The sequence below is a fragment of the Phyllostomus discolor genome, chromosome 12 (assembly GCF_004126475.2).
Source record: "Phyllostomus discolor isolate MPI-MPIP mPhyDis1 chromosome 12, mPhyDis1.pri.v3, whole genome shotgun sequence".
NCBI classification, from domain to species: domain Eukaryota; kingdom Metazoa; phylum Chordata; class Mammalia; order Chiroptera; family Phyllostomidae; genus Phyllostomus; species Phyllostomus discolor.
The window spans coordinates 40,463,736-40,478,552 of NC_040914.2; the positions used below are offsets into that span (position 1 = coordinate 40,463,736).

Sequence of the window (14,817 nt, forward strand, 5' to 3'; positions counted from 1 at the left end):
CAAGGCCTGTGGGTAAGAGGTGAACTTTAATAAAACTTGTAAATAAATAAATAAAAATGAAAGCACCTTCTGTCCCCAGCCACACATCCCTGTTAGCTGGGAGCGCGGAGAGAGACCCGTATCGCACAGTGATTCCCTTTGTAGACCGGAGGGGGAAACAAGGAGAAGCTTGAGTGCATGCGGCTCGCTGGAACCTGACGCAGTGCCCAGGTCTGCCCCCAGCCTTCCAACCTGCAGGCAGAGTGAAGGAGCTTGGATGAGGCCGGGGGAGTCAGGCGCAGGGAATGAGGCCCCTGAGACAGAGGGGAGGGAAAAGCTAACTCTCCCTGAGGGTTACGGGGAGAGAACAGGCCCTCCTCCTCCAGACCGGACTGACCTCAGGTTTGACCTCCGGGTTCTCACCGTGCACCTGCTCCCTCTGTTGCTCCCGCTGTGACTCCAGGGGTTTGGGGCAGCGAGGCGAGGGGGTTCTTGGACTGCAGGAAGTACAGGTGCGGAGAAGAGCCGGGTGGGCCAGCTCAGGGATGCCGAGCCTCGGGACAGTGGGTTCCCCCCGCACCCCGGCCTGGGCTGGGCAGCGGATTCCGTGGGAAGTGAAACACTGCTGTCAGCCACGAGCTCAGAGCCGGGTATCCTGGTTTACAGCGTACCTACTGCGTGCAAAAATGTGAAAGGAGCCACATGCCAGTTACTATGTCCATCTGAAACACGGTGCACGGGGCTGGAGAAACCTGCATGGGTTTCCAGTGCCTGCTCTCCCTCTGCCCAAGCTCAGCTCGGGCGTCATTCCCTCTGAGGTTCGACAGGCTTGTCATTTCTGTGGCTGCCAAGGCCAGGGTCGCCGTCCCTCTAGGCTGCCCCGCCCCAGGCCCTCCCATCTCCACGTGGCTCACACTGCGTCGGAATTGCCACCCTTCCCTCCCAGCCGACCGCAGACCTCGCAGGAAAGGGCCGTCTTTGCTGGTCTCTGTGTTGCTGTCATCAGCACAATCAGAAGCCTGACCTGAGTAGTGATGGACTAAACCTTTACGTGAAGGAATGGTTTCTAACGTCTCCCTGCAGTGTCAGCCCGTTACTACCTGAATCCAGCGTCCCGAGCCGAGACTCAGTAATCTTAACCTTCGCCCTCCCAGTCTCTCTCTCACTCGGCCAACAGACCGCCAGGGGCCTGAGGGCCGGCTGTCCCCTGCGTGTGAAGCCGGCCTGCTGTCCCAGGAGGATGCAGACGGTTGTCTGCTGATTCCGCTGAGCTGTCCGTACTGACCCTTGTCTGGGCCTTCGGTTCTTTGTGACACGAGACAGTTGCTGGAAGAGAGGTTCTCGTTCTTCCTACCACTAAACACACACTCAGTCTTAGTGTTCCACAGGGCTTCTCGGCCTCGGTGCTCCTGCGTTTTGCACGGCATCGTCCTTCGTGGCTGAGGCCTGTACTGTGCCTCTGCGGGTGTTCAGCGGCATCCCTGGTGGTGACTCGCCGGATGCCCGTTGTCGTGAACACAGTGGTCTCTGGCCTCTGCTCTGGCCTTTGTACAGTGGTCTCAGGGGGAATGACACCCGAGCTGAGCTCTGGAAGGAGAGCAGGCTTTGGAAACGTGCCCTGGGAGGTCAGAGTCTCCTCCTGTCGAGACTCACTGATGTGTATTCGACCACATCCACGAGCTGGCACGCATTCAGTGTCTCAGGTGACCCCTCCCCCCCAAATACTTGTGTTGGCCTTCCATAGAGATAATGCCCTCCTTGCACAACTGATCTTAACTCCCCTGCATTGGTGTCATCCCTGTGGGTTCAGAAGAGGGGAGGACACTGAGGGCAGAAAGTTGTTGTGAAGTGGGTCTGGAGAGCTACAACCCCTCAGGACAGGAGAGGAGATAGGCTTTATACCAGTGCCAGCTCCCACGTGTGGCAGAGCAACGCACAGGTCCTAGTTGTGTCGAAACAGCGGAGTCTTCTTGGCTTTGGGGAGGAGCCGCAACGGCACACCAGGGGGTTGCCCCCAGCCTCACTAGAGTATTGCATCAGGGTGGGGGCGTGCTGGGAATGGATGGCATCGCCCCCTAGTCTGGGGGTGCTGTAGGGAGAAGAGGGCTGTGGAATTCTCCGGTCACTTTCTGTTGTCTTCATGCACAGCTAAGGCCTGATGTGCAATGCCAGTTGGGATCCCAGTTGAGTTCATGTCGGCCGAGCCTAAATGCAGGGCGTCCGTTTCTGTCTAAAAATCACACCCTCGCCACCTGGCACCGCTGTCTGGGAACGTGTCTGGGAGCCTCTGGCTCCTGAAGGCACAGCCCTGGTAGCTGGTGACCGTGGGGGCCTTGGCGCCTGCTTCTCAGTGTGAGCGGACCTCTGCAATCGCATCGCCAAAGGAGAGCATCCCCAGGTCCAAGCAAACACAGAAGGACACGTCTATGACCCTGGGGACGGTCAGTGTTCTTGTGACAGTGAGCATGGCGGGGCTCCGGAATCTGAGGTTGGACTCCGTCGAGCAGCTACGACAGGAGAAGCCAGAGGGTGGGTGGGTGGGGGGCAGCAAGAGGGAGATGACCAAGGGCACCTCTCTTCCCCTCCCTCCCTGAGCCCCTGCAGGCACAGTGAGCTTGGAGTTCCGAGGCCTCTTTTCCCACTGTCTCCTCTGTGCAGGATCTTAAAAGCCACTGCTCCGTCAGGGATCCCTTTTCTGTGCACATGCATGCGAATGTCTACGCCAAACCCCACGCCCGTCCATGGCATCAGGCCCTCCTCTCTGCTCGTCCATGTACACGTCCCACTTCAGTGCCTGCGTTCACGGTTTTGCCCGTTGATGCTTTATCCTCTGCAGAAGCATTTAGCTTTTTATTAGCAAGATTAAAGCTTTGATGAAGAAATAGTGCATGCCATTTTTTTTTCTCTAGCAACATCAAAACAACATACTCGTTCCATGCCTCTTGCTCTCTGCCGCCACTCTGCTTTTTTTCTTATCCGTGTCTCCACCTCTACCTCATTCCCCCCCATCCTCCTCTCATCGTTGCCCCCTCCACCTCTCCCTCTCCCTCTCCCTTTCCACCCCCAACCCCCTCCCGTGAGCATTAGGTGTAAAGGCAGTATGGAAGTACCGCGGCCCTGGGTGTGGCACTTGCAGGGTTTGAACGAGCACGCCATGGTGAGATCACTCCTGATGTGCACGGGCTCCCGTGGTGAATCTTTCCAGGAGGCCTTGGTATGAACCTTGCCCAGATTTACAGCCTTGCAACAAGGAAAACACCTGAACACACCTCCTGGGTCGGACTCTGGATCTTAATAAGGGGATGGCGGGTTTATTTCAGGCTGTTCTCCAGCTCCAGAATTAGCATTTAGAGGAGTCTCGAGTTTTGCAGAAGCCGGGGCGTGGGGAGAGTGTTGAGAATAGGAAAGCACGTTCGTGAAGGAAGGGGCCTAGAAGAAAGGAAGGAGAGGCGGATGCAGGAGAGCTAATGGGAGGTTTGGCAGGAACGGAGACTTCTCACGGACCTTCTGAGTTAACGCTCCGGCTGCTGGCTCACCGGGACAGCTGTGAGCCCCGCCCAGCAATCAGCAGTGCCACGAGGGGGACTTGCTCTCCTGTGAAGTGTCAGGGAGGGGGCCGTTTCTGAGATGTCCCCCCAACCCCGAGGCGCTCCGAGGAGTTTTCAGAATGGTTGGCATCGAGGTTCCTGGAATCACGAGCATGCACGAGTAGTGCGGGTCAGCGTGGGGTGCGCGGGACATGCACGTGCAGACTTTGTGTCCACGGGGCCTGGCGCCTGTCCTGCTGGCGTCAGGGTTGTGCCCCCACAGTGCGTTTTCCTTCCCTTGGGTTTCCGGGGAGGGCCGTGGGGTCAGACTGTCAGGGCTGGCAAAGGCCTCCGAGGTTGCTCAGTGCAGTGGCATTCAAACTTCTTTTGATGGGGAGGTCGGGGCACTGCCTGTCCATCGACCTCCCGTCGATGTTCCTGCGCTGTGGCCTCTGAGTCGTCACCAAAACACAGGGCTCCTGAGAACTTTGGAAACTACTGATCTTTTAAAAATGCGAACATATTTGCTATATAACATCGTATCAGTGTAACCCGTGTTGATTTGGTACAGTTATGTGTTGTGATACAGTTGCCATCTAGCGATAATTAGCACCTCTATCGGGTCACATAATTATCGCTTCTTAGTGGCTGGAATGAGTAAGATCTCATCTCCTAGCGTGCTTGATGATTATAATGCAGTGTTGTTGTCTCTGTCCCAGAGGCCTGTTGGCCTTACCACCTCCTCCTCAATTTCGCCTGGGGACACTGGAGGTCAGAGAGAGGGGACGACCCAGCCAGGTCACCGAAGGTCCCCCGTCTAGCTAACACTGGCTCCTCCTTCCTTAAGTCTCAGCATAAATATCTCTGACACGGGTTTTCTCTGAATGCCACCTGAGCCCCCGCCTCTGCTCACGAGTGGGTTTCCTGTCCAACCTTTTCACAGATCCCTCCGTTTATACTTATAAAAACTAATTATGCTGAAATCAGTGCTTCTCGAATGTTTGCATAAGTGTATGTATGTGTACATTCTGATGTATGCACACGTGTGTTTTTCCTACCGGGTAGAGCCCCCAAGGGCTGGGGTCCCTAAAATAGCCCCCACACCGCACATGGGGCTGTGCCCAGGGAGACCGCGGATGCAGTCATGTCGACTAAGGGAGGCTCCCAGCTGCCTGACTTAAGCTCCACACATTGGCTTTCGATATGCCTTATCGAAGAGGCCGGCCCAGTTCCTGTCCCTGGAAAGAATCAAATTATGGGGTGATTATAGACCGACGACTCTTCTTCCACCGCACCTTCTGGGGAGAAGCACGCGGTCTATGTCGGGGATGAGCCAAAAATCTGCTGCAAATGCTATTGATAGATTTTTGCATTCGCCACACTGAGATGGGCCGCTGTGATCGACTTTGTAGAAATGCAGCGCGGGAGCTCCATCCATCACACTGCAGGGCTGAAATGACAACCCCGGATCCTCTGTTTATGGAGTCCCTGTGTGCTGGCCTCTGTGTATGCATTCGGTCTCTCACGGAGGCGTCATGACCCCTGTTGTACGGGTGTGGGAGCCGAGAGGCTGGGAAGCGTGGGGAGTGCACACGGCTCGTGGACTGCAGTTCGCCTGTCAGTCACTCTCTAGGTCTCTGGGACCGCAGCCCTGTGCGTACCAAGAAGAGATTAATGAGAGTAGTTTTTTTCCCTCCTAAAGAAGATAAGAGCAAAAGCTGAAAGGAAGCTAAATAAATACTTTCTAAGTATTAGAAGGATTTGGGGGCTTGGGGGGCAGGAGCATCTGCCTTTTTATTCTTTAGAAAAGAGCATGAGGAAGTCCACCCCGTAGCAGCATCCGAATGGGACCCAGCGGGAGGTGCTGGCATGCCAGGTGGCGGAGGAGTCTGCTGCAGAGGCTCGCACCAGACGCAGCCGATGCAGACGGGTGGGTGAAGGGAGCAGGGGCGGGAAGAACCCCAGACTCCTGTTACACCAGCCGCTGCTGAACTTGGAGTGTGACTTTTTTCCCCTTGGCTGACAGTTCTGACCTCTCCACCAAATATGTTTGTGTTTTGCATAAGTGCATACGGTATCTTCAAAAGTGCAGGCTAAAAGACTGCTACTTAGGCCCCTCGCTGCTTCTCCCCGCCCCCTTTGTCCGACGGGGTCTGGCCAGACAGCAGCCCATGTAGTTCCTCTCCCTGCCATGTGGTGGTGCTGTTCCTTTAGTTATCCTGGCCGTTCTAGTCCAGTATTTATTTTAGGTGAGTAATTTGTTTATCAGGAGGTTATTTTAATCTAATGTTGGCCATATTTTGCTGTTCCACACTATCTGTGCTTCCCAGTGTTAGCAGCTTGCCTATCTTGAAGGAAATTAACAGGAGATGGTCTCAGAGGCATTTGCTCAGCCATTATTTAAGGGAGTTGGGAGGAGGCAGGGTTTTGGAGCGGGGCAGGGGTAGGGGTGGTGTTGGAAAAGCCTCTGGAATTTGTTGCACTCCCAGGGGTGTTAGCACGATTGACCAGGGACGGTGGGGGGCGGACGGCAGAGAGCTTCCCCAGCGCCAGCTTTGGTGCGCCCTGCCTCTGGTTAACAGCGGCGAGTCTTGTAGTTGCCTTTGCCCAGCTCCCTCTGCCCTTTCTGCTAACTGCATCTTCCTCACCTTCACCGCCAAGGTCAGAGGCAGCACTCACACGCCTGTCTGCCTCCCTGCAGTCCACACACAGCCCTCACTCCCTGCCATACGTCTCATGACTGCTTCCTGCCAGCCCTCAGGAAGTGGGAAGGAGGGTGGGGGTGGGAAGAAAGTGACTGTTTATTAGGGCACCTTCAGTGAATACTGATCACGACTGTTAATTACGGAGCACTGGCACCTGCCAGTTTGCATACCAGGAAGGTGCACCTGAGGGAGGTTAGTGATTCTCCCAACCTCCCACCAATACTGGGTGGACTGCTAAAGTTGGGATTCGGTTGTGACCGCCTCCAAAGCAGGAAATCTTCGTATTTCAGAGATGATCCCCACTGTCCACAGGGAGCCAGGAACCCTGGACTCCGTGCGTGGGGCTGCGTGACTTTAAATTAGTTCTTTGTCATGGCACCTGACTTCAGTTTGATTTTTCTAAAAGTAGGGCACAACATAAGATGAGTAGTTTGAGAAATCTTTCTTAGGAGAAACTTAAAAAAAAAAAGAAAACGAAGACTTATGAGGAAATGATGCATTCAAAACTGGTAGCAATGAAGTCTTACGAGGAAGTGACACATTCAGGGCTGATAGAATGGGAACAGATGTGGGAGACCCCGGTGAGTGACAGCCTGCCTTTCCCGGGCCACCTGCTGTCTCCCGGGCTCTTGACTGACACTGAGCTGCTTCCGCAGAAGTTCTTTGGGGCTCCGAGTTCTCCGATTAGAAAACCCCCGAACTAGTCTCACAGGATGCTTCTGGAGCTCAGTCTGTTGTTGTCTTGAGATTACATTTTAGAGATGGGCAGACACCTAGGCGGTCTGAAAAGCTAGTGCAGTCTGACTCAGAAAAAAAGGTCCAAAACATTGTATTTGTCCTCAGGCTGTAATGAAATAAATGTGAAGCTTCTTGCGCTAAGATGCTTAATGCAACAGGCCCTAGTTAGAGGAGGAGAGCCAGTTTCCAGTGGGGCTAGAATGGTTGGCAGGGCTCTGGCCCACCTTCTCAGGGTGGCCAGGGCCTTCTGAGACGCCCACGCAGAGCTGCAGGGGGTGGTGCTGAGTTTCTCCTGCTTTACACAAAGCGTGGCCGCACACAATATTGTAGTAAGAGGGGACCAGTCCTGGTTCTTTCGCCCCAGCAGCCCGCTGTCTTTTCAGCAGGTGACCCAGTTCCCCGACTAACTGCCTGCAGATTTCGGCCCTGGCGTTGCTTTGGCAACAGTGCAAATGTGTTCAGGGAGGCTCCGGGTCATGTGTGAAGGTGGTGTGTGTTTGCTAAGGATACGACACGGTGGAGAACAGTGTTTGCGCAGTGGTCTCGGTGCCGGCTCCCGTGAGGCCGTCCGTGCACACCCCGGGCCTGCCCCTTGATGCTGTGCTGTCGCGTCCTCATCAGCAGAGCAGGGAGATGATATCTTCCGAGGATCGTGAGTGAGATGGAAACCAGGTGATGCCCAGGTAAGGGGGTTCAGTGCTGGATCTTCGTAAATCTCTATAAAGAACAATTCTTCTGATGTTATTGCCACCCCTTGGAAAAGTCCAGGGAAGTTCGGGAATTGGCCACACAAGGGCATGAATCCTCCTGCAGTGCAAAGAACACTCTCTGAGCACTGAAGGATACATAGTTGTTTTCAGTGTGTTTCTTCTGAGAGCTTTTCACTCAACGGTAGCAAGTAAATAAATGGATGCAGCAGAATCCGTCCAGCGAGGTGACTCCCACGCTCTTACTTGGTTTTCATTCTGGGGCTTTGGGAGTTAACCTCCAGGACTGCTGAGCTCTAAGTGTTTTCGATTTAGAACGTGCATCATCCTGGCATAATGAACGGCCGGCTATGGACCGACAAAGATAAAGTATCACAAAGATTTAAAGAGATAGACAAAAAGATAAACAACTCGTGGCCCCGACGGTGCCCGGTCGCTTCCTCATCACATTCAGGGCTGATGGTACAGTTATTTGTGCACGTCGAGATGGAAGCCGGGCATTCTAATTATAGCAGCTTACAGCGTGCCTGTTGTATGTTCTCTCATTGAGTCTTCACTGGAGTCCTGCAAGACAGGTAAATATTTAGCTATTGTATGGCAGTGGTTCTCGGCATGAGCGGTTTTGCTGCCAGGGGAACATCCAGCAAGGCCCGGCTGCCATGTTCGTGGGGGTGAGGGTGCTCCCGGCATCGAGTGGGTAGAAGCCAGGATGCTGCTAAATGTGCTGCAGTGCTCGGGACAGCCCTTGTCCCCCACCTGCCCAAGAAATAAAACCGAGCGCTGGCTGTCAGCAGTGCCAGGTCGCAACACTGTTCTGTAGAGGAAATGCTGAGGCTCCAGAGCTGGTCTGGCTTGCACGAGATCGTATAGCGTGTACTGGGCACATTGGGACTGAGATCTACCCCTTCACTTCACTGACAGAGGGTTTTAAATCTTTTACTGTTTTTTGAAAGGAACAAAACCGCTTTAATTTTTAAATGAAATCCTTTGCAGAGACAGTGCGTGTAAACAGAAGTCAGTGCAGCTGCTCTGGGTGGTGGTGGGGGTTGGAGATGCTGCTAAGCCTCTTCCGTAGCCCCCCACCCCCATACAGTGAGACCCGGAGAACACCTGGCCCCCATCCCCTGGCCCCTGCAGACCCTCTAGGTCTCCCTGGAGAGCCTGATGGGATGACAGCATCCAAGCTGTGCCTTAATCGGATGCATCGGGCCGCGGAGGGGAGCCGGAGGCAGAGGGGCCCAGTGGGAGGTGTTGCTGGCCCCGTCCGGGTGGCAGGAGAGGACCTGCAGGGGTCACGGTCCAGGACCTGAGTTGAAGCGAGGAAGCAGGAGGCTCGGGGCTCTGATGTGTGGCGCTCTGCTCCCGAGTGGTGTGGGCAGCCGGCCAGGAGCTCGGAGGCGGCGGCTTGCTGCCCTCCTCTGCGCACACTCAGGGTCCGAGGCATCACGCAGCCTGAGCCAGTTTGCAGGTGACGCTGGCAGAGCTGTGCTGATTTGCTTCCCTGCGGTCTGCATCGCTGGTCTGTGCGCCGGCCGGAAGCAGGACATGCCACCCACGGACAGGAGAGGCAGGAGGGGAAGGACTCTGTTTTTCTCCTTCCTGGTGTAAGTCCTGGCCTCCTCCTTCACGTGCATCTTCTGACGAGTTCACAGAGGAAATGGCACAGTGGAGCTGGTGGAAGGTTTGCTGCAGGGACTAGGAAGGGACAGTGGCCTGGCAAGTGCATCTCCCCCCTAACAGCAGAGACTTTGCCTGTCCTGCTCCCTGCCGTCCGCCAGTGCCTACGACAGTCCCTGGCTCATGCCAGCACATGGTAGCACATGGTAGCACATGGTAGCACATGCCGGCACAAAGTAGTTGTTAAGTAAGTGTGTGCTGAATGAATTGATGGTGGTGCCCCGGGTTTGGGGTGTAGGGCATGGCTTGAGGTGACAGTTTAACTGTGAGCTCCGCCATGGCAGGGCCTGGCTTTGAGGACTGTTTCTGCTTGTTTGCATGTGCAGAGCGAACCTATTAAGCGATCACCTTGCTGCAAAATAACTCATTTTAGAGAAATTTCAAACTACTAATATTGTAAAAACCGATACCTCCCCAGAGGTAACATGTCACTGACTGGAAGGGGCACTCTATTTTGTGTGCCACAAAGAGTGAGGAAACCCTGCCAGCTGTCACTGAAATGCCGTCACTGGTAAGAAGCATCTTAGTTTTGGAACGCTAAAATGTGAGAGTGCGTGCCTGAGGACCGATAAGGTGCAAGGCGAGACTCAGAGGAGGCTGGACCCTGGGGTGTGTGGCACGGCAGCAGACGCCCTGCGGATTGGAGGGAGAGCTGGGGCTCCTCAGGCTTTGCTGAGAGTGGGCACGTCCCTGTGGTTTGGGGATGCATCAGTGGAGAGGCATGAAGAGGGCTTGGTGATTTTAAAAACATGGTAGATGAGCCTAGATTTAAAACAGTGCTCCGAAGGCTAGACCATCTCAGCCTTCTTAGCCGCTACTTCCAGAGCTTAGGAAAGCATCTTTAATTTTATGAAGGCAGTCAATGGGAAAATAAGATTTGCTCGAAACCTAAATTTACTTTATAGCCACGTTTACTGAAATGCATCTATTCCACAAAGAGGGGGAAAAAAATACCTGCAAGCTAATTCCGTATCATTATTCTTATTTGAGCTAATAATAATCGAGTGTAATTTCCATTACCAGTGACATTAAGATTGGTTGTAGTTCAGCAGGGATGCTGCTGCTGCTGCTGCTTTGTGAAGGAGCCACGGCTGCAGCTGCTGGGGAGGGAGCAGCGAGGGCTGAGTCATTCTCCCCTCGCCGTGGCCTGGCGCTCACGCCCGGTCTAGGCAGGACTTCGGGCGCGGTGTCCGGGAGACTGCTCTCCATCTCCTCCAGTGACCGGAAGAACCACAAGCCATGTATTTGAACCTTCCAGGCTTCTTGAGTTTCCTATTAAAAATCAGCCCTCCCTGACCCTGGCTGGCATAGCTCAGTGGATTGAGCTCGGGCTGCGAACCAAAGTGTCGCAGGTTCGATTCCCAGTCAGGGTACATCCCTGGGTTGCAGGCCATGACCCCCAGCAACCGTACATTGATGTTTCTTTCTCTCTCTCCCTCCCTCTCTAAAAATAAATAAATAAAATTTTAAAAAAAGAAAGAAAAAGAAAAGCTGAAAAATCAACCCTCCCCACAATTTCAGAGGCCCGGGAGGGGCAGGGAAAATGGCTGAGGGAGGCCGGGTGGAGGGACGGAGCCAAGTTCACGTTGGCTGCCTCTCCCTTCGAGCCTCCAGCGCCTCAGGTTTCCACTGGCTTCCTCTCCATTAGCCTTTCAGAAACCTTCCTCAGGAAGCTGGTCCTCCTGCTGACAGCTCAAGGTCTTAATCTGGATCCAGAAGCGTGTAAACTCCGCTAACCAGCGCGCAGAGCCCTGGGGATAACAGCCTGGGAAGTCAGCTTGGAGGCAGACGGGGATTCCACCTGAATCCAGGATATGCCCCTGCTGAGCTCTCGGGACTGCAAGTTGTTTAACTTCCCTCCGCCTCTCCGTCTTCCTTTGTGGAGGGAGGAAAACACTGCTTATCTCAGAGCATTTCCGTGAGCCAAGAGAGATGCTCGTGTGAAACGATCAGCCCGGTGCTGAGCACACAGGGAAGCCCCGTAAAGAAACGCGCCGTGGTGGTAACCGGTGCTGTGCGGGCAGTGTCGGCTGCCGCTTGTCCGCACGATGCGGTGTAGAAGTCTTGATGAAGGTCTGCTGTGTCCAGGAGGACCTTCTCTGTTGACTCCTGGAAAGGCCACTGAAACAACCCGTTGGAAAGTGTGGCACGTCTATTGCTTCATGAACTTGCAGTTGCCATTGTCTTGAAAGTTAGTAACGTCTCCAAAAGGGCAGTTCTAGGGTGCAATATTATAGAGCGTGGGTGCTGTGGTTCCAAGTGGGTCTTCAGTCGGGAGTTCGGTAAGCCCAGCTGAGTGGCCTTCTGTCCAGGGAAGGGGCTGCTGCCCTGAAAAGGACTCACTGAGGTGTCAGCAGTTCATCTGAGTGGATTTGCATGAAGCTCCTGAAACGAACGATAATGCTCTTAATCTTCCTGAGCAAGAGCTCCTTGGGGTAGCGATGAGCGTGTGCCGTGTGGTTGACGATGATTTCTGTCCTCGGGAACGATGGGGGCCTGAACCCCTTGTAGGTATTCTTGCTCCTGTATGCCTTATCAACAGCGAGGCCGGGCTGTTAAACACGTAACCTTGTCCGTCAAGAGGATCTAGAGCCCTAACCAGGCTGGAAGATGATGGAAATACAGTTCGGAATGGCTAGGTAGCTCACTCAGCAAGGCTACACAGCTAAAAGTGGTACAGCCAAGATTCAAGCCAGCAGCTGGGCGACCCTGGACTCCCTGCTCTCGCGTGGGTCTGTCAAAGGGCATATATTCACATCCTGAGCATTTGGCACTTTGTTGTCTATAATAACAGAGGGGAAGTTGGAATAATACATACATGGCAATTATAATAGGCAACAGGTACGGAGTGCTTATTATGTGCCTGGCATCAAGCTCCCTGATTATATGTATTATGGCATTTAACTTTCTCAACTCCAGGAGGAAACGACTTTGCTTTAGTTGTTTTTCCAAGAAAGGCTGAGTGGTGCAGGTGGGAAGTGCCACATTCACGGCTCTGCAGCTGGAGGGTGGTCGAGCTCAGGGCCGCGGGCAGGGATTCCGGGAAGGAAGCTGGCCGCTGGCGGGTCTGCCCAGGGCACGGGCTCAGCAAGGCCCTCGGGGGAGGTCAGAGGTCTGCGCTCGCCTGGGGGTCTCACTCCCAGCGCTGCGGCTCCTCACTCTGCCGCAGGCTCCCACGTTTCCTCTGCGGCGAAGCGAAGTTCATCGTATGATACAAGAGGAAGAAGAGCTGCAGAAAATTCAAATCACACTCAAACGCTCTACAGCAGATGGAACCACCAGCATCCTCCTCCGCCATGAGTACTGTTGATATCTTGAGATAGTCCTTGCCAGTTTTTTTTTTCTTTCCTGTTTACCTGGCTCTGAAGGTATGCAGCATCAGTAGGGTCTGCGGTGAAGAGACACATTTAAACCTCAGTGGGAAAGTACTCAGGGTAAAACTAAGGGTACCACTAGGTCACATTTCAGAATGAGAACTAGCCACGGAGAAGGCCCTGGGCAGATGTAACCTGGAGAGCGGGGTAGAAGTGGTCGACTCTACGAGGGCGAGCTGGAGGTCAGGACGAGGATAAGTTCACGGGTCATGGGTGAGTCCTTCGTCAGGCTGCCCCCAGGGCGGGGCTGGTGGAGAGAGGTCACCCAGAACACTTCTGAGGCAGCGTGGGGCTGGGGGTGGGGTGTCAGAGACCCTGGGAAGTCCTCTCTGGCCATCCCACCCCCATCTCCAGCTAGTTTAAGGCAAACCAGTCTACTTAGGACATTTTTAAAAATTAAAAATTTTCCCCCAAAATTAAGAAACAGGGTCCACCACCGCCCCCCCCCCCAAAAAAAAAACCCCAAAACCCTCAGGAAGAAGTCATTGATGTAAGCAAACTGAAGTGCAGCTGGTCTGTTCTGGAGAGCCTCGGGGGACGGTCGGGGAGCCCTCCCCCACCCCCACCCCCGGTCCCTGAGCTCACCCAGCACAGAGTCAGACACCTCCCACCCACCCGCCTGGGCCTGCTCCTCACTGTTTGGGCTCCCATGGGGGAGCCCTGTTTTCCTCCCACATTCCCTAGAATTCCTCCCGGTCGCTGCTCTCCGTGACCCTTGTTTCATCCCCTGGCTTTTCGGTGCATCTGCTCTGCCCAGTTTGACGAAGGTCCTCTTGTCGGGTTTCAGACAAGTGCGCGCTTCTGCCAAACTCCCCAAGCCCTTCTCCGAGAAAGCTTGACCCGTGCAAGGTCGGGGGTGCGGGGCGGAGGTGCAGCTGTTTCAGATGCTAGTGAACCTGGTGGTTCGCTGAGGATTAGCAGAAAATCATGAATAAAGTCATTGGGATTTGATAAGGGGTTTTTCTCTCCGATAATTAAAGATCCTTTCCACTACCCCCCCCTCGCCCTCACCCCCCGGAAGTATGAAGGTCGTTAGGATGACACTGGAGCAGATAAAAGGCCCAGGTCCCCAGCCTCGCGCTGCCCCCAGGGCCCCCGTGCACTGTTTTTGCCACTTCGGCATCTTTTCAGCAGGCGATTCTTTTCTTTAATGCCTCCTACTTAATCCTCAATTTTCTTTTAAACATCAGATATTGGAGAGGCTGGAACCTCATTTAGGCCGTAAAGAACTCGAGTGCTTTGTGGCCGGGACTAGCCAAGGAGAGAGAGATTTTTGATACAGAAGAATAATTCATTAAAGGAGGTAATGAAGGCGATTTAAACCATCCACAAACATATCACCGAGTGAATAAAGCTCATCACTCTCAGTTCCAGGTCATGGCTGACTGAAATGATGAGAAATGTAAAAAAAAAAAAAAGTAAAACCAAGGGAAGAAATGGGTCAAAAATCTCATTGGGGCTCAGTCAAGCCTGACAATTTAGAATTTGACAAACAAGCAGGAAAAAAAAAAGAGGATCTCATTAACATTATGAGAAAAATCGTCTGGAATAAAGCACTGAATTTCCATGCCGTTTTTTCACTTGTACACTTCCACGGTCTGAAGGGAAAATCTGACTTGGAGCTGGTATTTGTGCATATCCGATTACAGCTGGGGGAGTCTCGCTCAGACACCCTCTGCTAGAAGTGTGTGTGTGTGGCCTCACACACCAGCGTGAACGGACTGGGGAGTGGAGAAATACGGTAACGAGAGGGCGGCGCTGCAGGATCTGGGCGTTTGCGCCCGGGAGTCGGCTGGCAAGAGTCTTCCAACGACCAGGCGTCTGCTGCGTGAATCCGAGCGGGTACACGTGTGCCCACCGACCCCGCGGCCTGGGGAGTTGAACCCGCAGAGGGAGAGATGTTAACTGTTGAGAGGGGGTACCTTCAGCTCTTCTCCTGGTGTTCCTCCAAATGGAATTTAAACCGTGTCTCGGGAAAACTGAGAAACGATCCACTGACCCCATGGGGTGGATCTCCCGAGTGGGCGCAGCCAAGATCATTCCAGCAACAGAGAGACACAAACCACGGCACTGAGGAGGCGGAGGGCACCGCAGAGGCGCTCTGCCCCCA

General features: G+C 54.0%; 1 protein-coding gene across 1 annotated transcript in view; it reads left to right on the forward strand.

Moving 5' to 3' along the window:
* AGBL1 (ATP/GTP binding protein like 1) overlaps window positions 1–14,817 on the forward strand; it is a 161,018-nt gene that overhangs the window by 45,466 nt on the left and 100,735 nt on the right. The gene's annotated exons all lie outside the window — the stretch shown is intronic.